Here is a 27660-nt window from a genome sequence, read left to right on the forward strand (position 1 = left end):
CATGAGCGCAGATCTAGGGCATTGCTCTTAAAATATATCTCTACGGAACAATACACTATGCACATGTATTTAATGGGACTTCTGGTTTGGTTGCTTAGATTCATCCAGAGGCAAGTGCTACCACTCAGTTTCAAATATATTGTCTCACAGACAGAATCTGGGGGTAGAGCCAGGGGAGCAGGGCCAGAACAGAATATGCAATTAAGTGGTGAAGCTAACACAGGATCTGGCAACCCACGTGTAAAGAGTCCGGAACTCCCTCTGTTTACCTCTTTGTAGGTCATGGATTGAGCCTGCCAGAATCTGATGTCTGCTGGTTTTTCAAACCCAAACACTGGTTATCTGACAGGACATGGTTTCCCAGGGCAGATATAAAAAATACTAACTGTTGGAACCCCTTTTCAGAGGCTACTGTAAGAGTCAGGGATTCACAGGCCTAGACCAAAGTCATTTACAAGTAACACCTAGCCCACTATTTATTTTATTCAATTTCTATACCACCATTCAAAAAATGGCTCAGGGTGGTTTACACAGAGAAATAATAAATAAATAAGATGGCTCCCTGTCCCCAAACGGCTCACAATCTAAAAGCAAACATAAGATAGAAACCAGCAACAGTTACTGGAGGTCCTGTGCTGGGGGTGGATAGGGCCAGTTACTCTCCCCCTGCTAAATAAAGAGAATCACCAAGTTAAAAGGTGCCTCTTTGCTAAATTAGCAGGGGTTGCCAGCTTATGTTTCTTCTCTTCCACCCCAGGAATAAGACGGTAGCCAAAAGGTGGCACAAGAAGAGAGAGATACATATAGAAGTAGGGGCAGGAGAAGAAAATAACTCATCTTTCCGCCTCTTCCACATCCACTGTGTGTACAGCTCTTGATTCCTACCTAGGGATACTTTTAAAGGGGTCCTTCATTGTCCCATTATTTTCTAGTTGCAAGTTGGGCATATACAGACTTTTCGGTTCTTGTGTCTTACCTTCCCATATAGGGTGGCCATATTCTGGCTTTCCAAATCTGGGTGCCTAATTTGCATATTATGTAAATTGGCTTGAAAATAATTTTTGAGCAGAATAGTGACTGCACATTTTGCTCCATAACTCCGCTCCTACATGGGCTAGAGCGTAGCTTTGGGGAAAAAGGAAAGAAAAAAAGCTGCAATGTGGGCGAATCTGGGTAAGATATTTAAAATCCAGGTGAAATCCAGAATTTTGGGTGGCATGGCAACTCTATTCCCATATTACGAATGTTTGTGTGCACATTCGTAAAGCAACCTTGATGCACAGCATGCAACCTTCACACACAACTGTATGTTTTGCATCAAGGTTGCATTTTTGCAGGGTTTTGTGATTCTGCATGTGAGCATCAATAACATGGGGAGGAGCAAAGTCCAGGGCCTTTCCCAGACAGCAGGCTTTACCGCAGGACTAAGAGGGGTGAAATACTGAGAACATATCTGGTATTTCGAATATTCCACAAAACCTAATGCAAAGGGTAGAATTTTTTTTACCTTGGACATAAATTGAGCTAAGCTCCAATGGACAATGAAAAGCCTGAATCATGTATGGAGTGCTTCCCAATAGCTTGTAGGGACTTCAATGCAAATCTGGACAATATGTGAATGCACACCTGCCCTAAAATTGCCATCTGGCAGGGCTCCAGGAGAACTTAACGCTGTGGCAAATTCTGCATGTTCCTGTTCCAGAATTAGTGTTACTAATGTTCTTGTCAGACCAAAGAGTTTAAGAGAGTACCTACCAAATAAGAAAGGGGATGTGGGAAATCTGCTCACTCCTACCCACACTCCTGCCTGAAATGATTTCATGCCTAGCCTGCACAAATCAACCTAAAGTCCACTGCCCTGAGCCACAAAGAGTTCAGAAGAGGCCCAGTCCTGAAAACTCTCACTCAGCAAACCTGTTCCTCACATCATCTAGAGTTTTATGTGAATAAGGACCCAATGGAATTGAACAAGATTGATCCTATGAGGCTGCCTTTTTACTCCCTTTAACTCTGTGACCTCAGGCACTACATCTCTCCGCCCCCCCTTTACCCCCCTGTTCATAGGCAGTTTGCTGAGCAAACAGGTATTTGAGTCTTTTCCTAGGTACAAATCAATTTTAATTACAACAAAGCCTCTCAACAATAGCACTGCAGCCGAACAGATCCCAAACTGCTAGCCTCTCCTTCTCATCCACTAACTATCTCAAATTAAATGGTGAATTGTATTGCAGCAGGGGTATTGTCATGCAAACGAAGAAAAACAACTTCCTTTCCAATTTTCTCATGCAAAATAGAGACTGCATTGTTGAGGCAGAGAATATGTTTTGCCATCTCAGTGGTTCTGCAGTAGAGATAAGTCGTATTGCACAAGTTTTGCAATTTGTAAAAGAGAGAGAGAGAGAGAGAGAGAGAGAGAATAAATGTAAGCAAGTAAGTAAAACCATCTAGGTCAGCAAACACCGGATTTTTCACTCATGTCCTTTTCTAAACATTTGTTCACATTCACTGTTTCCTTCCTCTTTGGGACAGTTCAGAGTGAGAGAGCAAGCAAGCTTACTTTACGGTCACAGGCAGATTTGCAAAAGACTCCAGTATTCTTAGACTGCAACTCTAAGCACATGTACCTGGGAAGAAGCCTCAGTTAAACCACTGAATTCTGAGTAAATATATGGAGGAACATGCTGTATGTCTATATATATGTTTTATGTAAACACCCTTAGTAATGGAGTAAGCTTCCATTTATACCCCACTAGCAGGGCTGGATTATTTATTTATTTATTTGATATATTTTTTATATACCACCTCCTCCAAAGACTCTAGGTGATGAACAACAATACCAATAACAATTAATTAAAATATTATTATTATTAATTATAATATATTGTAATTAATGTTATATGATGATGATGATGATGATGATGATAATAATAATTATTATTATTAAAGGGCAAACGCCTGGCAATTTGCAAAATGCCAGATTTGCAAAATACAGATTATGACATGCTGAGGCCTTAAGTCAGGCCTGCACAACTTTGGCCCTCCTGCAGATGTTGGACTACAACTCCCATAAACCCTGACTATTGGCCACTATGGCCAGGGATGGGAGCTGTGGTCGAAAACAGCTGGATGGCCAAAGTTGTGCAGCCCTACCCTAAGCTATGTCAAGCTTAAAAGGCCTCATAACATTACAAAATTGACTCATGCTGGTACATCATTGTTCCTTGCTCTCAGTTACAGCCGTGTTCATCTGAAGAGGAGAACAGCTGAAACCATGATGGCAGGCCCTGGTCTAACAAAATCTTGATATAATTTACAATTCTTCCTGCACATATTTATGAACTCAGTATGATGAATAATTGTATAGCAATATAAGTATATTTTTGTCTTAGAAGGCGACTGACCAGGAGAGAGATCTTGAGGTCGTGGTGGACAGCTAATTGAAAGTGTTGTTTCAATAAGCAGCAGCTGTGAAAAAAGCTAATTCCATGCCAGGAATCATTAGGAAGGGGATTGAAAATAAAAATGCTAATGTTATGCCCTTATACAAATCTATGGTGCGGCCACATCTGGAGTACTGTGTACAGCTTTGTTCACCGTATCTTAAGAAGGATATTGTAGAACTGGGAAAGGTGCAGAAGAGGGCAACCAAAATGATCAGGGGCCTGGAGCACCTTCCTTATGAAGCTAGGCTACAGCACCTGGGGCTTTTTACCTTGGAAAAGAGGTGACTAAGGGGAGACATGATAGAGGTGTATAAAATTATGCATGGAGTAGAGAGGGTAGACAGAGAGAAAATTTTCTCCCTCTCTCACAACACTAGAACCAGGGGTCACCCCATGAAACTGAAGGTTGGGAAATTTAGAACCGACAAGCAGAAGTACTTTTTCACACAGTGCATAATTAATCTATGGAATTCTTTGCCATGGGATGTGGTGATGGGGCTTTAAAAGGGGCTTAGACAGATTCATGGTGGACAGGTTTATCAATGGCTACTAGTCTGGTGGCTGTGGGCCATCTCCAGCCACAGAGGCACACTGCCTCTCATTACCAGTTGCAGGAGAGTAACATCAGGAGAGAGGGCATGCACATACCTCTTGCCTGTGGGCTGCCCAGAGGCATCTGGTGGGCCACTGTGTGAAACTAGATGGGCCTTGAGCAGGGCTGTTCTTACGTTCTTAATGATAATGTCTGTTTTAGGAATTGTTTTTCCTTTTCTCTTAGTTTTCAACAATTTTTGTAAAACTTGAAATCAGAGGCCTCTCATAATGTGAGGTCAAAAGCTGTAGCTTACTCGGTTTGTGCCTAATCCAACACTGCCCCTTAGTTATGGACAGAAGTGCACCTAAGTAATTTTGGAGTCTGGACCTAGAGTCCATTGGAGGCCCCCCTCCCCTGCAAATTAAGCAACATCATGCTTGGCTGGATAACCACACTACCCAGAACAGACTGAAGAGGATTTGTGGTGCCCCAGGGCAGTGGAGGCTCAGGACTTCAGCCCAGAAGTCCAGGGGTCAGAGCACCTCTGGTCATGGAGTAAGGTTGCCCAGCATCAAAATGCAAGCACAACTGCAACATCAGAACTGTGTGTACTCTGCACCTATTAAAAAAAACCCTGCACCAGGGTTTTGTAGAAAGAAAAGTTGAATTCTGCATCTGTATGCATTATGCACAGTGCCACAAACTCTCTCTGCAAGAATAGAAAGCGGGGGGGCGGGGGAGGTATTCTAAAGCCCAACTCCAAAATGCAAGGTCAACAATTGTGGGTAATTCAAGTGAGGATTCAAGATCCCGATGCTCATATGAACCACATAATAGTTTCAGAGACCATATTCCATGTGTTCCATTTATTTGTAAAAAGATCCAGGGAACCAATATGTTTCCTTTAAATATTGTACTTTTCAAATTCCCAGAATACTTTTATGTCCTTAGAATTTAGATCAAAACTCAGATACTTCAAAACTTAAGACCTTGGACACTCCCCCAATTCTTCTGAAATGCCTCATCTCCACTGCTTTAAATATCTGCTTTTCCTTTTAATTTTGCATCCAAGAAAAAGGGTCTCAGCTGCAAGTTAGGTGTACCTACCACAACGAGTATGCAAGTGACGGAGTATGAAATTTCCTCCAATGAAATCACTTCACTAGTTTCGCCTTCCAGACTGCAGTACTGAGATGGAAGGTTCTCTTGAAAAAGGAATAGTTGTAAAGTCCTAGAACTGCATGTTTTCTTCCAAGCTGTAGACTTGCCTTTCATGCATAGCGGGGAGTCCACATAGTAAGGTGTGGACTTCAAGGTTAGAAAAGAAAATGGAGTTGAAAGGATTCAAACTCAACTATAATCTGGGCCTGGAACTCAGGTTTTAACGCACTTGACTGATTTCTAGAATGGGCCCAATACAAACTTCATTTTAGCAAGAGCCAAGGCTTTTTAGGAAGCAGCAAACCAGACAAGGCTCACCACAACCATGGGGATGTCCCCAGGCCATGCTGAACCTCACCTCACATACCCAAGGACCTCTGGCACTAGTGAGAGATTACAGACATCATTAATCTTTTCCAGTGCAGGAGGAATCTCTGTCTATGCCTATAGTTCCACTATCCACACCAGTTTTGGTGAAGGGAAATATCTCGAATCCTAGGTCCACCAAAACCTCTGGAGTGGAACCAAGGGGTTCCGTCCATCCCTCATAGAAAATTTTTCTTTTTTGGATATTCAGAAGTACTCTCATACTCTTCATGCAACAGCAAGGTGACATTGCTGGCATCTGGGCAAGGAAGACATATAAGCCTGTACACTAGGTACAGGCTTATATGTCTTCCTTGCCCAGATGCCCATAAACATCATTACTACACTGGAGAGAAATGGGGGGGGGGAGTATTATTTACTGTAGCCATAGATCAGCAGTACTCCACAGGCAACCAAGTAATAGGCTGCAGAGAGGCCAACTGAGTAAGATGAGAACTACAATTTGGCCTCTGTCTACTTCAGCATCTAAGTGCTACTAAGCTTGTCTGTTCTCCATGCTGTGCCCTGACCTATGGCTGGATGGTGCAATATTTAAATATGGACTCTTCATGCTTATTGCTGGTGTTTCTCTTGTCTCAGTGCATCTCTGAAGATAAACTGCTTAGTTGCCTCTGCCCAGATATAGCTGGCCAACTCCCACCTGGGCAATTAATTGTATCTAAGTAAGCAAAGTGGCACCTTTGAAAGAGATATTATCTCTCTCTCTCTCTCTGAGAGAGAGAGAGAGAGAGAGAGAGAGAGAGAGAGAGAGAGCCATGGCCTCTTCCATCCTCAGCACTGCATCTCTCAAGAGGTTGCTGCTGGTGTCTACCTTGAGTTTCTTTTTAGACTGTAATCCCATTTGGGACAAGAGGCCGTTCCTCTCTCTTTCCTCAATGCTTTGAGAACTTCTGTTGAAAAGCAGTATATTTGTAATGTAGTGAGCTGGCCGTGCATCAGCACCCCAAAAGGTCAAGGTACACATTCAGAATAAGTGTGCCAACAAGAACAGAGCAGCTGGATTTCAGCAGGAGCATATAAATAGCTCCAGAAGCCTTAAAGCGGCAAGGCAAGGAACATACTACCAAGAGAAACTCCAAAATCATTAGCCAATCTGCCTGGAATGAAAATTCCTTCCAACTAAGCACACTGGGATGATCTACTAGGTTTGATTTCCAATGCAGATATCATACTTCTACTGGTTAAGAGAAACTATCTCAGAATATTTGCTAACTGGATTTAGTAGTTGGCATCCAACAGTACTTAGTGTTTTGTCTGAATATGAATATTTGACATGGAATGATATTGAGGGAAATGCAATGGTATTTCACATTTGATGAGTGAAAGCTTATGTGATTTCATATTTGATGCCTCCCTGTCAAGAGATGCCAACTTGTCCAAAGTGCTCAAAGAGCATTTCAAGTATCAAGTTAAAATATACATTCAAAATTCAGCAAATGGATGGCAGAATTGGATATTTCAACTTACGCTAAATATTCCATTCAGTTGTAGTAAGATTGAAGAAACATCTGTGTGTCTCATTAGCCTACCATCAGATTTAATCCTGACTTTACCCAAAAGGTCTCAGATCCACCCTTCAGTGTGCAAATTATTCCATCTGTGGTCTTGAGAGACAGCAGTCAGTCATGCTATGCTACCTCCCAAATCCTTCTGGTTAGACATGTGAGTGAGTGCATTTCCCTTCCTTAATGCACATTCCTTGCCTCTGCTGCAAGGGTGGTGGCAGTGGCAGGGAGAGCAAGCATGAAGCAAAGGTCTGCCCTGGTTTTCATTTGAATGAAAGATCACATGAGAATACTGTAAGATATCCCCCTTAGGGGATAGGGTTATTCTGCAAAGAGCCCCTGCATACATGCAAGCAGAAGGTTCCAAGTTCACTCCCTGGCAGCATCTCTAAGACAGGGCTGAGAGAGACTCCTGTCTGCATCCTTGGAGAAGCCGCTGCCAGTCTGTGTAGACAACACTGAGCTAGATGGACCACTAGTCTGACTTGGTACAAGGCACCTTCCTATAAGGCAGTCTCCAACTATTAATCTACAACTCCTATCATCCCCATCCACAATAAATTGTGGATGGGGATGATGGGAGTTGTAGTTCAACAACAGCTGGAGAGGCAAGGTTGTCTACCCGTGTACCTCTGCTAGAAACAGATTCCTGGCATTCTTAATAGTAGCATCGAGAGGGACCTGGATACAATGTCGAGTCACTGGCCATATTGGATATGCAATGAGGCAGACATGGGGGAAAAGGGAAGATTTGTGTGCCAAACAGCTGTCAGCTCTGCTCACTGGCATCTAAAAGCATGTAATTCACAACTTCTGTAAGCTGGAGAAGTTATCATTTGGAAGTTGTTGCTCTGCTGTGGCTTGACAGTCTAACAATACAATATAAATCTTCTATTCATGCCACTCTGGCAAGACGGAATCCCAGGAATAGGCTTCAACAGCCAATTGTGGCAATAAGTTCTCGTTACAGCAACATTCACTTGCAGCAGATGCAAGCCAGTCCTCATTACCATATATTATCTTATCGCACATGCCGAAAGTCATGCCAGAACACTTCATTGTTGCTGGGCCTTGCCATACTCCTCCCTGGTGTTAAAGCGGAAAATACTTTAATCCCCCACCCCACCTCCTGGTAAGCTCAAAGCCCAAGCAACCCTCTCAAATAACTCAGGTTTTGAAGTGTCTACATCTTGCAGTATTTTCTGCCATTTCTTTGGCTGGTGGATTGAAGCTAAGCAGCCATCAAAGCCTTGTAAAATGGGATTCGGGATTGTGAGAGAACAGCACATTCCTGCCTCCCTCTACTCAGGGTCTTAGCACAGGATTGCTTGCAGAACATTAAAGCAGTTCAGGCACCCAAAAGGATATTTGGTTCATCCTAAAAGCTAGCTCTTAAAGAATAGAAGGGTTCAAGAAATAAAAGTGTGTACTGAAAGAACTAGGGGAAGAAGGAAAAAGATGACAAAACACACAGGCTGCTGGACTTGAGAGAACAAATTAATCAGAGAAAGCAAAAGCAGAAGCTTCACAAAGATCCTGGCTATGCAATTTTGCAACCATTAAGGGCGGAAAGGGCAAAGCCAGGCATATTTCTGCCTATATTGTTCAAACTTAGTGTTTGCAGCAGGAGGAGAGAACTAGGCAAACATGGAAGCATTTAGACATATAAGACAAATATTCAGTGTCCACAATAGGGATCTGATCTGCAGAAATATTCTTCCATTTTGTTGCCATGTAAAAACAAGTAATTTAATTTAAGTGAAGTATTTACTTTTGCCATAACACAGATACTTGTACCTCCCCCAATCCAATTCTGTTCAATAACAGAATTTGCAGCTGATTCTGCACTTCCTTCCTTCCTTCCTAGAGTATTATATTGAGTGATGCAACCCAATCAGAAATCACACAAAAATGGATTACTAGCACATATATCTGATTTGATTAAGGACATCACTGAGGGCAAGTGAAGTAGACGTGTACATTAATTGTCAGAAGGAATGGAACACAAACCAAATGTGGCACATTCAGTTTGCGTTCCATTTATTTGAGAATTAACCCAATGGTGCATGAATGGGTCCCAAATGGTTCTAAGTGGGTTCATTTTTGAACCTTCTTCAAGGTATAACACAATGGCAGAAAGGGCAGGTGGTTTTCGGCACTGCCAAAAAAATCTGCAAAAATTGTGAGTAATTTTGGTACAGCTCTATAAGAGTAGTATCAAAACCTTTCCCCTTGTGGAATCTATGAGAAAATTCATCTCAACCTCTTCCAAATGCGTTGACCAATCATTACGTACACGGGTTATATTAACCCCAGCCATTTCTTTAAAGCCTGCTAACCAGGTCCTCTTTTAACATCCATCACACACCTCATTTACTAGTCAGCAATTCCAAGGGGCCCAAAATGAAAACATCTCATTTTGCCCAGCTTAATAAGATGTGTTTGTTACTAGAGCTCTGTGCAGTTTATCTGTGCAGCTCAGTAGAGACAGTAAACAGCATGAAGGGTACAGAAGTGATTTGCATCTCAACTGGAGAATTTGATTCTAAAAGAGATAGAAAGCATTAAGTTCAGTTGCCTGGGAAGGGGGCTGTACATTTTCCACTATGGAACACTAGATCATCAAAACATTTCTCCTATGCTAATTTGCTATTGCTAAAAAGGCCCTGCAAAAAGGCCTCCTTGGGGATTGTCATCTCCTCTTTCTCAGCTGAGCAGCTGAAGAGCGGGCAAGGACATTTCCTTTTCCTCCAAAGTGTTCCCAAAGTGTGGTAATACTTCATACTTCCAAACGCAGATGAATTAGACAAAATGAGACAGTTCTGTGAAAGTTCTAGCCTAGACCACTTAGTAAAAATGTCCCTAGATTATACCACTTCATCCTGCTTATCTGGGCACCCCATGATTGCAGGCTTTTCCAGCTTTTTAAAAAATGCAGTACACTGAAAACTAGATTTTAAGTTGGTGCTGATGTGCAACCCATAAACCAATTTAACTGAGTAGGGAATCTAGGCAGCCTGCAGAGTATCTAAACGGGGTCACCAGTGATCCCAGGGAGACAGTCGTACCAGAAGTGGCTGGTGTATGTGCACCGCACGCACACCAGCCACTTCCGGTAATACGCTGACCAAGGCTGCAAGGAGGTACACAGCAGCCCCATGCCAGCATTTGTGGAGACAGTGCTGGTCGGGGAAACGTGGCCAGGGTGGGAGGGGGATAAGGGCAACCTCCCTGCTCCTTAAAGATAACCCTTGCTGGCTCCCAGGAGTACATGAATCCGTTCATGCACAACCCTACTTCCAGGTAGTCACCCATCGAAACACAAACCAAGGCAGACCGTTCAGGCTTCCTGCAAGACCAGCTCTCCTTCTCATGTGCTTCTGACCAGGCTGACGACTTGCTTGATCCTGGCACCTGAAGCTCTGATCTGCTATCACTCTGAACCTTCTAGACACTAACAGAAACAAGTTTGAGTCTTTTCTCTATGTTTTGGCACTGGAGTTTTGGCCTGGACCTTACAAACAAAAAGCTAATTGGTTTTGATTGTGTAAAAAATTCCCAAGGATTGCTGTATGCGATCAATGTGGATTTGCAAAGCAGTTTCCCCACAAAGAATTAGATGAAGATGCTCACCAGCTTTTAAAAAAACAAACCAATCCATCAATACATGATTTTAATTAAGTTAATGGGACTGAAACGGATGCTTAAATACTTTACCTGTTTCAAGATCCTTAATACAGCTGATGAAGTGTGATTGGCTTTCCCAGCCTTCCTCTGGGATACAGGCAAAATTGAGAGGGGGAGAATGCCCCTTTCTATAAACATTTACTTAAAGAACTTCCAAAGAGGTAGACTGCGAGAATGCTGGAGGCAAGCAGGTTAAGGAGAGCTTGAGATTTAAAGAACATTAATCACATTCTCTGCAGAAAACAGCACTCAAAGCAAAGTACAGTCTTAAGAAAAATAAAATAACACTGAATTAAATCAGCCATTGCATTAAAAACAGAATCAGCCCCAATCAAAAAGCTATAAATAAGGGAACTCAGATCACCCACAGGAGCATAAAACCACACTTATATCCAAGCTGACATGTTTCTACTAAGGGCCCAACAGCCAGGCAACCCCCTCCTAAATAAAAAGCTAATCAAATGCATCTGATGAAGTGGGCTCTAGTCCATGAAAGCTTAAGCCACAATAAATATCAACCATTAAAGTGCCACAATACTTTTTTTTTTTTGCAGTAAGATGTTAGCATTTACCAAGTTTCTGACATGTATTTTAAGAAACTATTTGTTAAGGAAACTGCAGCACTCCAGCTCTTGTTGGACTAAAACTCCCAGAATTCCTGACTATTGACCACCATGACTGGGGAGTAGGGGAGTTATAGTCCAGAAACAGCTGGATGGCCAAGGTTGTGCAGCCCTGCCTTAAGGTATTCCCTGCCATTTGACCCACCAAGCTAAATACAGCCAAGCAGGGGCAGAGCCACCATTTGGTGAACGGGTTCAAAGAACCCAGGCCACCACCAATCAGGGGCTGTGAGCGCAGCCCAAGACACGTCCCCTGCGTCTGTGCAGGGGGCATTATTTCGGTCCAAATGGGGCTGCGCGGCCCCATTTGGAGCCAAAATCAGCCTGCGTTGCCCAATGCAGCGTGGGTCAATCTCCCTTCCAAACAGGGTCGCGTGGCCCCGTTTGGGAGGGAGACCACATCCCTGTGTCTGACATCAGCCTCCCTATGCTTATAGTCATAATGAGGCTGCTAAAGGAAGAGAAGTTGACAAAAACTTAATGGGCCAGGACTCCTCAACTTCAGCTCTATGTTTTGGCACTACAGCTCCCATTATCCCTATTGGCCACTGTGGCTAGGGATGCTGGAAGCTGCAGTCCAAAAACAGCTGGAGGGCCACAGTTGAGTGACAGGCTATGATACATGGATGGAAGCAAACTGGGCTTGCTTGCTTTGTGGCCAAGGGAAGAAAATGTCCACCAAAGCCAATGAGCATACTGGTTTCACCACCCCAAAGCAATTCCCACAGCAAGAGGCATAGCCTCCCCTCTGCTCTTTTTTTACCCAACAGAGGGCCACATCTTTTATCTGTATACAAACACTTTGCATCTCTCCAAACAAGTTGCTTTTAAGCAAGCCTGGCATTAAGGTTTATCCTCCAGCGTGACACATTTGCGTTAAGGTGAATAGGAATTAGATGTACAAATACTTCAAGGGGACGATGAGGCCCTTGTGTTGACTGCATTATCATTTATACTAACAAAAAGAGCTTAAAACGTTAGCATATTCTTTTGAAAACAGAGCTTTGCATTCTATTAAGAGAGAGGAAATAGAACCCACAGTGCATTATGTTTCCAAGTGCCTGTCAAGAAATGCTTAGGGATGATGCCTGCTTAAAAAGCATCCGACTGTAGGAAAATATTCACAATTGCCTGATCCTTCTGCTGATCCCTTGACTAAGAAGTGGCAAAGTCGCTTCAATTAAAGTCCTCACCAACCTGAAACTTTTCTTCTATAACTTGCACTTTTCAGTGGGAAACTTTCCCCTCATCACCCCCCCCCCTTCAACCTTTGCTGCCACCTAATGGTGCAGTGAGCAAGAGGTTGCTGGTTCGAATCCCTGCTGGTATGTTTCCCAAAATTGGGGCTGATGGGAGTTGTAGTTCACCAACATCTGTAGGCCCCCAGGTTGGGGAACCACTGCCTTGAAAGAAAAAGAATCCTGGCTCTTGGCTCCCGTTCTTTCCAGAAAGTTTTAAAATTGAGAAATTATTCCTCCTCCCTGGAGTCATTTCAGCTCCTTTGAAGGACAATAAAACCCCCTGAAAGAGAAAGAAATGAAAAAGAAGAAGGTATTTTAATTGGGAACAGCAACATTCCGTGTGAAACAAAAGAAAAGGATTCAAGCAAAGGAGGAATGGGGAGAGCTGTTTTGATATCAGAATTTTAATGACTTTGTGGCATCCCTATTTGTTATGTATCTGCTTTGCAAATGTCACGGCTGTTTCTTGTGATAATTACTGAATCTCAGCATTTGGGTGGCGGGGGGGGGGGACCCACACATACAGTATGGAGATAATTGCCCAGTCAGATATCTATGAAAGATGCAGAATTTTCTCCCAACCCACTTTCCTATAAATACGCAAGATTTATCACTTCAGCTATTTGTTGAAATATCAGAAAGCAGGGGCGGGAGGGGGAGCAAACAAACGCCAATGCAGTTTATTCATTAAAAATTCACAAAACACATCATCACATTGATCTTAAGATTACAAACTGCTGCACTCTGCAAAGGGAGGACACGCCAAGTTTACAGCGCTGCTGTTCATAACAGCCCAAAGGTTCACTTCCAGAGGATTATGGAGTAATAATTGATACTGTGCAGCATTCAAAGGTAGATCAGCACAAAACGAAGGCAGACAGCATTCATGAGGTTTAGCAACAATTTGACAAAAGCCCTAAAGCAAGGACACACATACAAAATACGTAAATCAACATAATGTAGGTAATGTTTTGCTTTTTCCAGATCTGAGTTTGTATGGCATTTATGGAAAACCCAAGAAAAGCCTTTCATGCCTTTAGGAACATCGGACGCCACTTTATTGTACCAAGTCACACCATTGGTCCATCTAGCTCAGTAGTGTCTGTACTGATTGGCAGATGCTCTGTCTCCAAGGTTTCAGGCAGGGGCCTCTCGCAGACCTACCTGGAGATGCTGCCAGGGACTGAACCTGAGACCTTCTACAGGCAAAGCAGATCCTCCACCCTGAACTATGGCCCCTCCCTTTGTGTAAACATCTCACATAGCAGCCCATTTGTCAGTGAAAGACATTGCTATACATGGCATCCTAGATGTAAGAGAAAAGTGGGGGAGGATCAGGCTTGAGTCTGAAACGTAGGGAGAGGAATACTGGAGGATATGGTATAGCACATCTGATCCATGATCTTCAACATTACCGTATTCCGATACACATCCACTTATTTTTGGTATTATTAGTTGGCCCGTACCTGCAATGTTATTCATTTGTCAGTAGCAGTGCTACTATTATAGTATTTTAAATATATATAATTCACACCGAAGCAGAATGTTCTTTTCATATATATATATAAAAACCACACAAACCTGGAGGAGGATCCAAAAGAAAAATATTATTACAATTTCAGTCACTTCCACAATTCAGTGACATTTCATGTTGGGAGGTTTGGTTTCTCCCCATGTATAATCAGATGTACATGAAAAAAACCATATTTAAGTAGCAGGACTGGTTGCTGTAGTAGAAGTGGAGTGAAGGTAAACACTCTGCAGTATAATTAAAGCCGCTACAGAAGTAGGCTACATTGCGAGTGCTACACAGTATTTAAATTCCCTGAAAAGGAAAGTCCATTAAATACACACAGAACAGATAAGTGGAGTTGGTGTTGTCAGCCTACATAGGAGTGAGAACAGAAGGAAATTGGAGGCAGTGGAGAATAAGAAGCAGACAGAAATGCTTACAGTCCTTAAACTTCTGAATCTGTGCTTACAAATGATGAGACCATGGATTTGCTTAAGGAAGGAAACAGATTTCTAGGAAAAGGAGAAAGTACCCAAAGTGCACAATTAGCATTTTTTTAACAAACAAAAGAAAGGGTTTAATAAAACTTACTGGAATTGTAAACCAAGCCACAGCTTCTGAAAGCACAGAAAGCACAATGTTTAAATGACCAAGACAGGGAGAAGGAATATAGGAAATGCATCTTTGTCTCCAAGAGCTGTGTTCATAAGAGCTAGAGCATGCTCCTCAGGGCCAGTTAAATTGTTACCATGCCATCTCCAGAGAGAGGCTGACAAATCATCATGGGTGTTATAATTTCTTCATCGTGGGTGTCAGGTTTAGAACTCTAGATCACTCTAACTCTCAATGGAGAAGTGTAGCAGAATTGCCCACAGTGAAAGCTGGGTTCCTGTTGCCTCTCTGCATGCATCACTACTTTGGTGAATGGCTATAGTTCAGTGATAGAACATCTGCTATATATGCAAAATGTCCCAGATTAAAACCTTGGCATCTTCAGATATGGCTGAGACATATCCCCCTTTGAAACCCTGGAGAGCCATTGCCTGCCTATGCAGACCACTTTGAGGAGATGAATCAGAGGTCTAAGTGCAGTATAAGGCAGCTACACATGTTCCAGGTTTGCAACGTTCACTCATCCACCATCTTGAACTGGGGTGGATGACAGCACCAGGATATATGCCATTTAGGCATCCCTATGTGTCCCTACAGCTATAGCAAATTTGGTTCAAATTGGTTAGGCGGTTCACAAGTTAGCCCACTTGCGCCTCAAATGTGTACGCACCTGCCCTCTTGAACTGGGGTAGATCACATCATCACAAACTATATTGTTGCAGTGTCCCTACAACTCTACCTGATTTGGTTCATATTGGTCCAGGCATTGTGAAGTTGACAGGCGGACAGACAGACACACACACACAGAATGCTGAGTGAAACCTACCGGAAAACAGGCTAAAAAGGTGTGTCACAGCATATCAGAAACTGGGGAAACAGTGCTCTGCCACTATTTGGCAACCCAAACAAATGCAGCCTCTTCCATTGCTGCACGACAGTCCAAACAAAAGCAGCATGGGATTGGCATGAAGACTACAAAGTGCCCACAACCAAGAGGATGGGGCTCGGTTGCGGTTCCCATGCAAAGTACTAACTTGAGCGCAAATTTTGAAAAGGTTTAAGAAAAGCTTGGAAGTGCCCAAGGCAAGGACAATCAACTTGGTCAATCCTTACTAACTTGATAAAGCAATTATGAAACAAATTATTACATTGCAGTGTGCCTTATTTCAGTCAGGTATAGCTTGTGAGTTTGGACATTACTGTGTAATTGCATAGTTTATTTTCCAATATTTGGGTGTCAGAATCTGTACAGTTCAGAAGATGAACAAAGGATGAAGTCCATGGGCAAGGGGAGCAAGGAGAAATGAGGAAGAGTGAAAACATATAGGGGCTTGGGGACAGGAGAAATCTTTCCTTTACAGCAGTGGTTCCCAACCTGGGGGCTTCTAGGTATTGATGAACTACCACTCTCATCAGCCCCAGCCACAATTTGGGGCTGATGGGAGTTGTAGTTCAGCAACAGCAGGAGGCTTCCAGGTTGGGAACCACTGCTTTACAGTATTAAACATAAAATGTGTATTTATGTTGAAGGGAAAGGAGTGCAAAGTAAGAGGAACTGATTGTTGTTTATGGATTCAGAAGAACTGGCCAAATCGTGCAGTGCCATGAAGGCTACGGGACTGTGTTTATGGATAGCTTCAGCTCTTCTTAGAAATTAACAATCTTGCTTCACTTCCCTAGAGTCTGCCCACTTGGGCTTTACAAATAGGATTTTCATTACAAGCAGAAGAACCAAACAATAAAATTGATGGATTAAGTTGGGAAAAAATATTATTGAATGCGTTAGTCCCAGGTTTTGTCTCTCAGAGGTGAAGCACCACCAAGCAATATCACACAGTGCTTGCCTTGATTCATATATGCATTAGAGATGTTATGTGCTCTCTTGGGAACCTGCCCCATTGTTATTCCAAAAGGGAAAGTTGCGCAGGATGATTATAACCAAAATACTACTGTAGAATCTTGGTATCACTTAAAGTAAAGGTAAAGTGTGCTGTCAAGTCAGTGTTGACTCCTGGCGTCCCCAGAGCCCTGTGGTTGTCTTTGGCAGAATACAGGAGGGGTTTACCATTGCCATCTCCCGCGCAGTGTGAGATGATGCATTTCAGCATCTTCCTATATTGCTGCTGCCCGATATAGGTGTTTCCCATACTCTGGGAAACATACCAGCGGGAATTCGAACTGGCAACCTCTGGCTTGCTAACCAAGTCATTTCCCCGCTGCGCCATTAGGTGCCTGTGGTATCACTTAGCTCTCATTAAAGAACAAACAATATCCATATTCAAGAGTGTAACATATTTCATGAGTTGCACAAGGAAGGGGGTGGGCTGCCTGTCAATCAGTGGGGAAGATGTCACTTCCTGCATTTTTTCATTGCCTAGGTTGTTACATGGCATTTCCAGGCACTGTGTCCAGTTAAAGGGCAGGTTAGCAAATCCCTAATATAAATCCTATTTAAGAAATCACCAGTTTCCTCAGATAACTGATGTAAACACACTTTCTGATTCTCACAGAATGACCATCACTGAAAGCCCCAAGCACACACTAGGATAAACTTCGCAGCACCTTCCACTCAGCACACCTACTTCCTCATGAGGAGTCTCATGCCACTGGGGTACGAATATGAATACTGGAACTACATTGGTGGGGTCAGTTCTGTGAATCTTTCTTAACTGATAATCACAAAGCTGGAAAGCAAGGTAATGCCTGAGTAGAAATTCATACACACCATCTTTGGTCAAAGACTGTAAATAAAAATTCATTCATTCACACCCTATGGGATTTTATCACAGGGCTTCATGCATACTAAAGGAGTCCTTTGTTATTCACAGGTGTTCCATTCCCACCAATTAGGGTTAATATGGAAACTGAACAAAAAACAAGTCAAAAGCAGGAAGGGAGCAGAAATAAGGGTAGAAAAACATAGTACCTTGTTCTCCTGGAGTGCTCCCCAAGTCATCTTATTTTTCATTTTTTTATTTTTTTAAAAAGAGAACCACCAAATGGCTCTGTGCTTCAAAATGGTGGCCAGAAATGACATCAGAAGTAATTTGCAGTCATTCAGGGAACACAGATAGGCCAAAAAATGCCTATATTTCATGCCAAAAATAGGCCAAAAAGAGGGGCCGTATGGTCCCTCTCCTATTCCTTCCCATCTGGTGCTTCATTCACTAGCTGGGTGCTTTCTCTCTCTGCCTCACTTGTAGTGAGCGAGTAGGAGAGGACCTGTGCCTTGAGCCACCAGACAGCGAGCTTTAGTTTCACCAGCTGGGTGTGGGGAAAGGACAAGGTGAGGGGGTGAGGGGGCACTGTGATGATCTCTCAACCCCAGCTGCCTAGGGACATTTGTTTCCCATTGTCCAATAGTGGCTACGCTTTTGGAAAAATATCTATCTATATGTGCCACATTTTTGTACCAGTTGGTTGTTTCTATTTCTCGTCCTCCAAAAAAGTAATACTCCACTTCCAGCCTCTTTTTTGCAATCCCAAAAGGGCTGTCCGGTGTTTTCTGGGACACCATCCAGCAATTCATGTGTTGTTATGATCACCACCAGTGGGAGCCTACCATGATATTTACCAGAAAAATAAAAGGCCTTTTGAAATAAAGCATTCCTAGAAAATGGAGGGTAGACTTAGCATTGCTATGTCAAAAAAGCATAGTTTCAAAGAACTATATTTTTCTTTTGCACAACTCCCCCCCCCCGGACTTTTTTTTAAACTGGAGAACAATATTATAAAAAGGCTCCTACCATTCTCCGGCATTAGATGAAACAAACTATTTCCAACCTTCGCTGTTGGACAGGAAGCTTATTGAGGTATGTGCCCAGTATTAATGGAAAACAAATGAAGGTCTAGAAAGTGGGAATTGAGCCAGCCAGTATTTAATGGAGAAAGGATTTTCTGTCTTCAGAGCTGGAGCGTGGGGGGTGGGGGTTTCACACCAAGAATATTTAGGAAAAACACATCATGACAAGGTCTCATCAGATATCTTCAGGATGATCTTTTTCCATGCCAAAAGGGACACCAGATTTTGTATCAAGCCAAGAACACATCCAATGTATTCTATCAAGATGATTATCTGTAATTCTAGCAAAGACCATTTTTAAATAGTAGCAGAATAAACTCGAAGACTCCTGAGGTGGTAGTGTGGACTATACCTCTTAAGACTGCAGGTAGGCAAGGGAAAATACGGCTTTTGAATGCTCCCCTCCATAAGAACTCCCATGTTTAAAGAAACCTGGCACATCTGGAACGAAGGTTCTTTTCTGCCTCCTGCTTTCTATACTAACTTTCTATTCACTGAGATATATGATACATGGGAGCTAGAGGTGTGCACAACACCAGGTCTGGTGGTTCGGTTCGAATCTGAATCGAACTGAACTGCCAGTTCACAAGATGGTTCAGTTGAACCAGCCGGCAGTCCAGTCCATTCGGTCGAACCGGTTTGAGGGCTGTGCTTGTAAAGAGGAATCAGGTGAGAATTCTCCTTTACAAGCAAAGGGGAACTCTGCCTTCAAAAGGGTTCTAAGGGTGGCTGGGAGTGGTGAGAGGGCAACTTACTGGCTTTGGTTGTGGCAGCTCCTCCAAACCCTGCCAGCACCCCCCTCCCCCCGCAGCACAAGCTGGTGGCAGCCCGGTTCCAGCCTCTGTGGATGTGCAGAGGCCAGAATTGGGCTGCCACTAGCCCGCACTGCTGTGGGGGTTTAGAAGACCCACTGCCCCCATAGCCAGTAAAGTGCCCTCTTGCCCTCCCTTAGAACTCTTTGAAAGGCAGGGTTCCCCTTTACAAGCAATTGGGAATCCTCGCCAGATTTCCCTTTACAAGCATATCCCTCAAACGGGTCCATATCGGACTAGGGCCCAGCCTCGGACTGGCCGCCTTTGAGGCTGATCCAGTTCGAGTTCAAACTGGTCAAGCCAGGCCAGTTCTAATGAGTGTGATCCACTCTTGCTGTTTGAAGTAGTACAGTAAATTCTACAACCTCATTCTTCTGCTCATGTAGACCAGGCTCATGTTACATGAAATGAGATGACCGTTTATTGAATACAGCATTTCAGATTTCATATGTTTTGGGGTTGGGGTTTTTCTTCTTTTCTTTTCATTTCTGAATGTCCCCACACAAAAATAAAGTCCCTGACTTTAGAAAACTAGCACAACAGGGGGAAAAGCTTCTTAGAGTTGGCATTAAAATTTTTTTTTTTTTTTAAAAGTGATATTTGAGAGTTCTTCCAAAGGTGAAACATCTGAGTATTTTCAAGGGAAGCAAATGAGTTTCTGTAAGACAAGTGGCAAGTTTTTGCACATCACTACACAGTAGCCCTCATGATGGTTCAAAACCTCCCTTCAGTCTAAACTAGCCTAAGTCCAGAAATCTACATCTCAGTTTCGCATAGTGAGTACAATGGCTCTTTCTGTCCTAGAAATACTGTTACAACCAGCCACAGTAGCCAAGTTTCATTTCAAAATATAGGGAGATTGTTCTCTTCTATTATAAATCACAAATCATCTAAAATTTAGAACTGTTTCTCCAAGTTCTTATCATGCACACTGTTACATGGAAGCAAAGATCCCATGTATGCCATGTGACACAAAGTCATCCAACCATTGCGTGCTGCATCTCTGAAAAAGCTTTGGCCCAAATGAGCAGAGGTCAGGTGACTAGCCTGTAGCAATCTCATTTGGAGATACCTGTTGGCACTTCAAAAAACAAAAAAACGAACACCAACACCAAAATATCTACACTTCGTCCACAATAAAATCAATGTTGATGCTGATTGAATCTGAAAAACCCCAACAGACCAGCTCTCTATGCTTCTAACTCCAGGGCCCCATGATCAAATTGTTTTCCTTTTGCATGCTGATCCTTGTGAACTCCTCTGCTCAGCTCTCTGTGCCCAGAGGGGACAGGGCTGGAAATGGAAGCACAGGTTTCCCTTGAGTGCCAAGCTGTCAGAGCCCACTCTGTTAGCATAAGATCTTCCCACTCTCTCTCCACTGCATTGAGTCAGGGCTTTGGAAATGGAAAAAACAGAAAGAGACATTTTCTCCCACCACAATAGGCACAGCACTTAAACATGGGAGCAGAGGGTGTATGGAAAAAACAGGTAATCATAAGACTGTGTTTGTTGCCTGGCAAGATTCAGAGTCCAACATCACAATAAACCTCCTGTTCTCAAAATAAACCCGTTACTTCAAAGGGATGGGCAGCAGATGAGATCAGGGGCTGGCTATCTGTAAAAGCCAGTTCCCAGCATTCTGACACATTCTATCATGGCTAAGAAAAAGTGGAGAAGATGAAGCTATTCATATAGGATAAGACTTGATTCAATGAAGGATTGAGCCTTTTCAGTGGTAGCACTCCACCTTTGGGACAGCTTGTCTAGACAGATGTAGAAGCAGCAGCACCATTTAGGCATCAGGTTAAGACTTACATCATCAAGGCTTTTCATTCAATTGTTTTTGCCGGATTTTATTGGAGCGATGGTTTTATCAACAGCTTTACTAACTGTATCTGCTATTTCTGGCTTGCACTGCTGATGACTATTATGTTATTGGTGATGGCTGCCTGTTGAAAAACTGCCTGTTGAAAAAGAAGGTTGGAAAGGGTGGAGGCAAGAGAGGTTTAGGGTTAGATTAGGGAAATATGCACAGGACTGACTGCTTTGTGAGTTGTTCTGGCTTCTAAAATGGAGTTGTAAAACTGGCAATAATGTCAAAGCCAGAGCTATCTTATAGCTGTTGAGGATCCAGCCCACTCCTCTCTACATATTCACATTCTAACCCTAAATCTGCAATCCACCCAAAACAACACAATCCACACATTCTTAAAGCAAATAAAAACAAACAACAGTTTAGGGTCCCCAGGGGAAGGCAAAAGCTTAGAGCCCCACCCCAGTGGTAGTCCCAAGTATACCCCCTTTATGTTATTGCATATGGCAGAATGGTTAGTATTTATTCCACACATACCATCCCCGCCATAGTGTTTTGGTAGCCAATATCATCGGATAGGCCAACATTCTATCACACCAATGCCATGTGACTAAGAAACAGAACCAAGAATGGTGCTACGGAGAGAGAAGCAGACTTGCTCCAGAGCTGGTGAAGACACTTTCCACTCAGTAGACCAAGTTGATAAGATTGAGACACCAGATTTTGTCTAGTGATGCTTGAAAGGAATCTGGAAATTTCTCTTCTGGGAAAACCATGAAAGGTATCAACACAAAGTGCTTTGTCAAGGCTGGGGTGAAACTTATCAGTTTCAGACACTGCTACATACAGAACCATCCAGCATCTCAAGCTCCAGACCTCTAGTAGTTGTGGGAATACAACGCCCACCATCTCTAGTCACAATGACCAGTAGCCAAGGATGATGGGAATTTTAGGCCAACATCTGCAGGAGGGCTGCAGTTAAAAGACTCATCTATATTTTTACAAAGCCTCTCTACTAATTTAGATGTTGGACCCATAAAACGTTCTCCCATCTATCCCTTGTTCTATGAAAGTCACAGCTGTCTATCAAGGTCACATAACAACTTTATCAACCTGTGCCAGGATGCCTTTGCTTTCAGCTACTAACTAAAGCACAAACACGCATCTCCCACTTGCTTATTAACGTGACACAAAAATAAGCTCCATCTTGCCAAACTCTCAAATCCCTCTTATTCCTCGCCTTAAGCATCCAGGAGGGACACATCAGCCTTCACTCTGCCCTTCATCACTTGGACTGCTGTAGTCAAGTCCTTGGCCAAGTTTTTCCTTTTCCTATGTCTAACCCAGCCGAGGCTCATAAAAAAAGGCAGAGAGTCTCAGTGACAGTTGTTGCTTTACGAGCAACCAGCTTCCAAGTTGGAGGGTGGGGAGAAAATAATGCATTCAGTAGCCGCTGGAAATCAAATTACTCTCTGGCTCACGTGCAAAGCCCATTCATGAATTAACGGCCTTTCACTTAATCACTGCAAGTTGATATTTATCACAGGTACGTTTTACAAGATGAATTCTGTCACCAGTGCTGGCAGACATCACGAAGTCCCACCAGCAGCTGCAACTGTTCATTAGGAAGGGCTTCAGTTTTGGCTCCGAACTGCCACGTTCCATCTTCTGGCACCATAAGTATGGAGTGGCATCATTACAGGATGGCTCTTCACAAAGGGGGTGGCTTAGCAGTTTTAAATGAAAACAGATGCTGAGAAACACCATTACGGCCTGGAACAACAGCTCCATTTGCGCACTACAATACCAGTGGACCTCATTATCTATGGAGGTTCCATTCTCAGCTGTAGCTGTGGATAATGGAACCATGGATAACAAGGCATTGAGTGAATGGGAATTGGGGGCTGAGGTTCCTAGAGAAAAAAATGGGTTTAAAAGGCTGAAAAAAGGCATAAATCAAAGAAATAAAATGCTGTACCATGCTTTCCAGGTGTCTAGCTTTCCAGCAATGCCCTCCACAAACCCTAATTTTGGCCAAAAAAAATGGAATTTTTTATTTTAACAAATAAGCCATTAAATACCCCCTTTCAACAAAGAGAGGTAATTTCTGGCCACCTAGGAACTGCGGATATGCGGATACATGGATTTCAATAGTTATTTAACCCACGTAAACTAGGGTTGTGTGTCCATTGCCCAACCGCAGATACACAAAATCACAGATGTCAGGAGTGCAAATGATGAGTTCCACTTTTAGATAGCATTTAAAATTTCTAAGTGATGGGACACATAATCAACTCAAGCTATGGGAACAGAGCCATCTCACTCTATGAACTCCCCTCTGGGGCAGAGTTTATCACAGCAAGCTAAGCAATTGTTTAACTACACATTCAAAACTTGAGGAGGTCTAAAGTCAACAAACCATTATCTGTGGCAACTCTTCAGAAGCATTATTTCAGCATGAATTCTTAGCCTCCACAGATTGTTGAGCAGTACACACTACATCCAGCAAAGATCTAGATCATGCATGTCTGAGATTGGCATGATACTCCTGCCAGTGGCATGGCCTCATCAACAGCATGAATCTGATTAAAAGATTTTTCTGTCCAAGCTTGCATCCCCATCATATAAGCACGTGCAAGCAACTATGAAGTTATTTGAACACAGAGCTACTAATGGAGAATTTAACAGCTTTGCTTAGCAAAACATTGTGTAAGCTGTAAGGTTAATAAGGTAATTTACATGGTAAATATAGTTGCTACATTATTTACATGGCTCCAGTTGCAATGAGACCAGGTACAATATTCTTGTTTTATGTGAATACTAACTTACACTATGCATAGCCCTGAATTTTGTTGTCACTTCCCAGATTTTTTTTAAAAGACTGCACAGTTCAGGGCCACACACAATGGATAATATGCAGTAGTCCCTACTCCCTATTAAAACATTATGTTTATATGCAGAAGTAAGTTGAGCTTTGAGCAGTGGCACACCTAGGCAAATTGGGAGCCCAGACCGCCCCTGTCACGAGGCCCCCTGCAGCCGCGAGCCTTCCTCCCCACCACCACGAGCCCTCCCCCTGATATTCCAGCTGCCTATGTGTGTGGCCAGGGGGTGGGGGTGATGAGAGCAGGCCTCCCCCCCACCTGTGGTGGTACCGCCGCGCTGCTGCCACGGGTGGTGGGGCGGCCTGCTTGCCTTACCCCCCACCTCCTGGCTTTGCACATGGGTGGCTGGAATATCAGAAATTAGGGCACATGGTGGGGAGGAGGGCTCGTGGCGGGAGGCCCCCTGGGCCTTGGAGGCCACAGGCCAGGGCCGCAAGGTCTGGGGGTTAGAGTGCCTCTGGCACTGAGGCAAGACAAACATCCCCAATGGACAGTATGGCTGGCACAAACCCTTCCACTCACCACTCACAACTTAGCATCTACATACACAGCAGCTCATCTGAATCAAACCTAGGTTGCCCTTTCAGTAAATGTTGCTCTTTTGCTAAAAGTCAGACTGGATATAGCAAAGCCTCAATCTGGACCATATGAATGCTGGAGAGTGAGAGCACATCTAACCTCTGCACCTACCTGCCACACCTGTGTCACTGCATGTCTATGCAGGAGAATAATCTTCAGATATGACCAACATGCACAAAATCTAACTGTGTAGCCCCAGATTGCGCAGCCCGTATTACAGATAGTCTGGGTTTTATAGCGATAGGGATTATCTGAACATGACACTCCCTCATCGATATCCAGAAATACTGCAGTGGGACAGATGCACCAGACAGATGGGACAGAAAAGCACAGTCCCACTCCCTCGCTATGGGCCAAATTGGGGCACGTATGATCTAGTTAATCACAGCAAAGCCTCTATGGAGCAACTGTAGACTTTTCAAGCATCACTTCTTCCCTGTTCCCATTCCACAGATAAGAGCCCATGATGCCTGGAAGTCAAAAATACAACAACGTAAGGTATGGTACATTGTAGTACCATGGACAGCTCCACAGGAGAAATGGATCCAAGGGCAGGCAAAGCTGGGTTGCTGTGACTGCTGTTGCCACCTATGAGCTCAGGCTACCCCTCCTGGGTTCTGCCATCCAGTTTGGAGAGTAGAAGCCTTAAATAAATAAATAATAATAATTACTACTACTATTGTTTTTTTGTAAAAAAAACACCCACAACTTTGTTAGCTGCCAAATAGCTGCCATAACAAATTGTCCTCTGGGCGGCTTACAAAAGAACACTAAAACATGAGATAAACACACACATTAAATCATAACAAACCAAAAAAAAAAGAGGAAGGGGGGAGAAAATATAAAATGCAAGACAAATACAATTTTTAAAACTTTTTTTAAAAAATCAGTTACAATCACATTAAAAAATGTTAACAATTTAAATTTAAAGTTTAAAAGGCCTGAGTGAACAGAAAGGACTTTATCTGACATCTAAGAGAACTAAGTGATGAAACCAGGTGAACCTCACTGGGGAGGCTATTCCATAAGCAGTGTGCATCCACTGGAAAAGGCCTTCTCCCTGGTAGCCACCCACTTCATCTCATTTGGCAGGGCACCTAAAGGAGGGCCCACCACTTTGAATTGGCCCCAGAAATGGACTGGGAGTCAGTGCAGGAGCTGACCCAGAGTCCAGCATTCCTCCTCTTTATCTGATCCTGCCTAGCGTGTTGAAAGTGCTAGCTTGTAGATATTGGGGACTGCAATGGGATATGTGTTGGGCGAGAAGAAGTGGCTCCTTAGGGGGCTTGGATTCCAAGAGTGTTGTTTCAGGGGTTTCAGGTTCCAAGGTTTCAGGCAACAACAATTCTGGGTTGTTGTTGTCGTCCAGACTCTGGTCTAGTGTTGGAGCCCAAGACTGGGTCTAATGCTGGCCCTGCTTCCTCAGGCACATACCCAGAGAGCCTGAGCAGGGCAAGGGTCATGGCAACTTGTGTTTGCTTCCTAGATATTGTGGAATTTCATCCTTTCAGTAGGTTAGATCTTACCTGGCCCATAAAAATAAGCACAATTATGCAGTATTTATTATTATGGTGGACTATGCTCTTTCTTTCTCTTCTTGCACATGTCCTCCTATCATACCATCTTCTAAATCAAGTGAATATGTAAGACTATTCAATGCTTCCTTTCCCCACTTCTGTTAACCTACTATAATAATGCACTTATAAAGCCACCAAAACATGTTCTGCTCAGAGTACACAAAAACAGGAATAATGTCACACAACATCCTTCTTTTCAAATACCATCACGACATTGCCACAGACTAGGAACAAGCAGCCTGCACTATCCCTCCCTCATCTTTCCCCCCTCCCTGCCAAGCACAAACTTGCCCTGGAGATCCGTGTTTGTGCAGTTGGTCGGATAAGCACACATCAGAGGTGCTAGGTGGAAATGCATCTCTGAAATCTCCAGAGTCCAGACCCAACAGAAAGGGGTATTCTTTTTTGATACGAATAACCCTGAAGCCTCCATTCTAATTCAGCTCTAGGAAAGACAACCTCAGCTGCAAGGATGGAGAAAGCAGACAGGCCTCCCCTGATAAATCAAAGCATAAAATATTTTTGGCACAAAGAGGGCAGGGCCCAGTCTAACACTACAACTGTTTTATAGCTCAATTTGAGAACAAAACCAGGTAATCTATCAACCTGCAGGGCTGCTCCCTTCCTTTCACTATGCGATTAAAGGGAAGAAGAGATCTATGCCTGTTCCAGGCCTTACAAAAGCTTCTACACATTTTATCACTATAAAGGCTAGAACAATGCCACAGCAAAATAACTTTAGAAATAGTGTGTTTGCTCCCACACCGATGAAGATATGAGGCAATAAAAAACTTGGACAAATAATGTGGGTGAAAGGGCCACAACCTTATTAAACAACATGGTAACTCGGGAATGCAGCAGATGGCACTCAAGCAGATGGCACTTCAAGCAGTGTGGGAACTATGCTCTGGTAGAGGATCAGGTACAAGTGTCCTTCCCCCAAGTCAGGTTTGGAAATCATACATCCACTCAGAGCAGCAGAATAGGGCATTTCGGACCACCACTCTTCCTCGCCAGCCCCTTAGGAGATCATGGTAATTTCAGAGGCCTCAACCTCCATATACATCATTCAACCTTTGAGGTGGGTGGTGCTGCCAGAGTAAGGAAGTCTCTCAATGCCAAGCCACTAAGGACTGATCTATTACTCCGCCCATTATTCAAACATGCCCACAGATGCTCACTAGTTACCCATACCTACTCCAGCCCACACTGAACCTGCCAGTTGTGACCTAAAACTAACCAGAGGTTAAAAAACACATAACTGGGTGCTACTCTTAGAGAATCGGGGGAAGCAGTGGTCAGGAGTGCCTTATTACAAGAGATTATTACTAGAGAGCCAATGTGGTGTAGTGGTTAGAGTGCTGGACTTGGACCGGGGAGACAGGAGGTCAAATCCCTATTCAGCTATGAAACTCACTGGGTGACTTTGGGTCAATCACATACATCTCTCAGAATAACCTATCTCACAGGGTTGTTGTGAGAAGA

The 27660-nt window shown here is 43.3% G+C and overlaps 1 protein-coding gene across 4 annotated transcripts in view; it reads right to left on the minus strand.

Annotated features, from left to right (window-relative positions):
- The window catches only part of KIRREL3 (kirre like nephrin family adhesion molecule 3), a 780338-nt gene that overhangs the window by 607752 nt on the left and 144926 nt on the right, over positions 1-27660 (minus strand). The window lies entirely within an intron of this gene.

Source organism: Hemicordylus capensis, chromosome 8 (genome assembly GCF_027244095.1).
Source record: "Hemicordylus capensis ecotype Gifberg chromosome 8, rHemCap1.1.pri, whole genome shotgun sequence".
NCBI lineage: Eukaryota > Metazoa > Chordata > Lepidosauria > Squamata > Cordylidae > Hemicordylus > Hemicordylus capensis.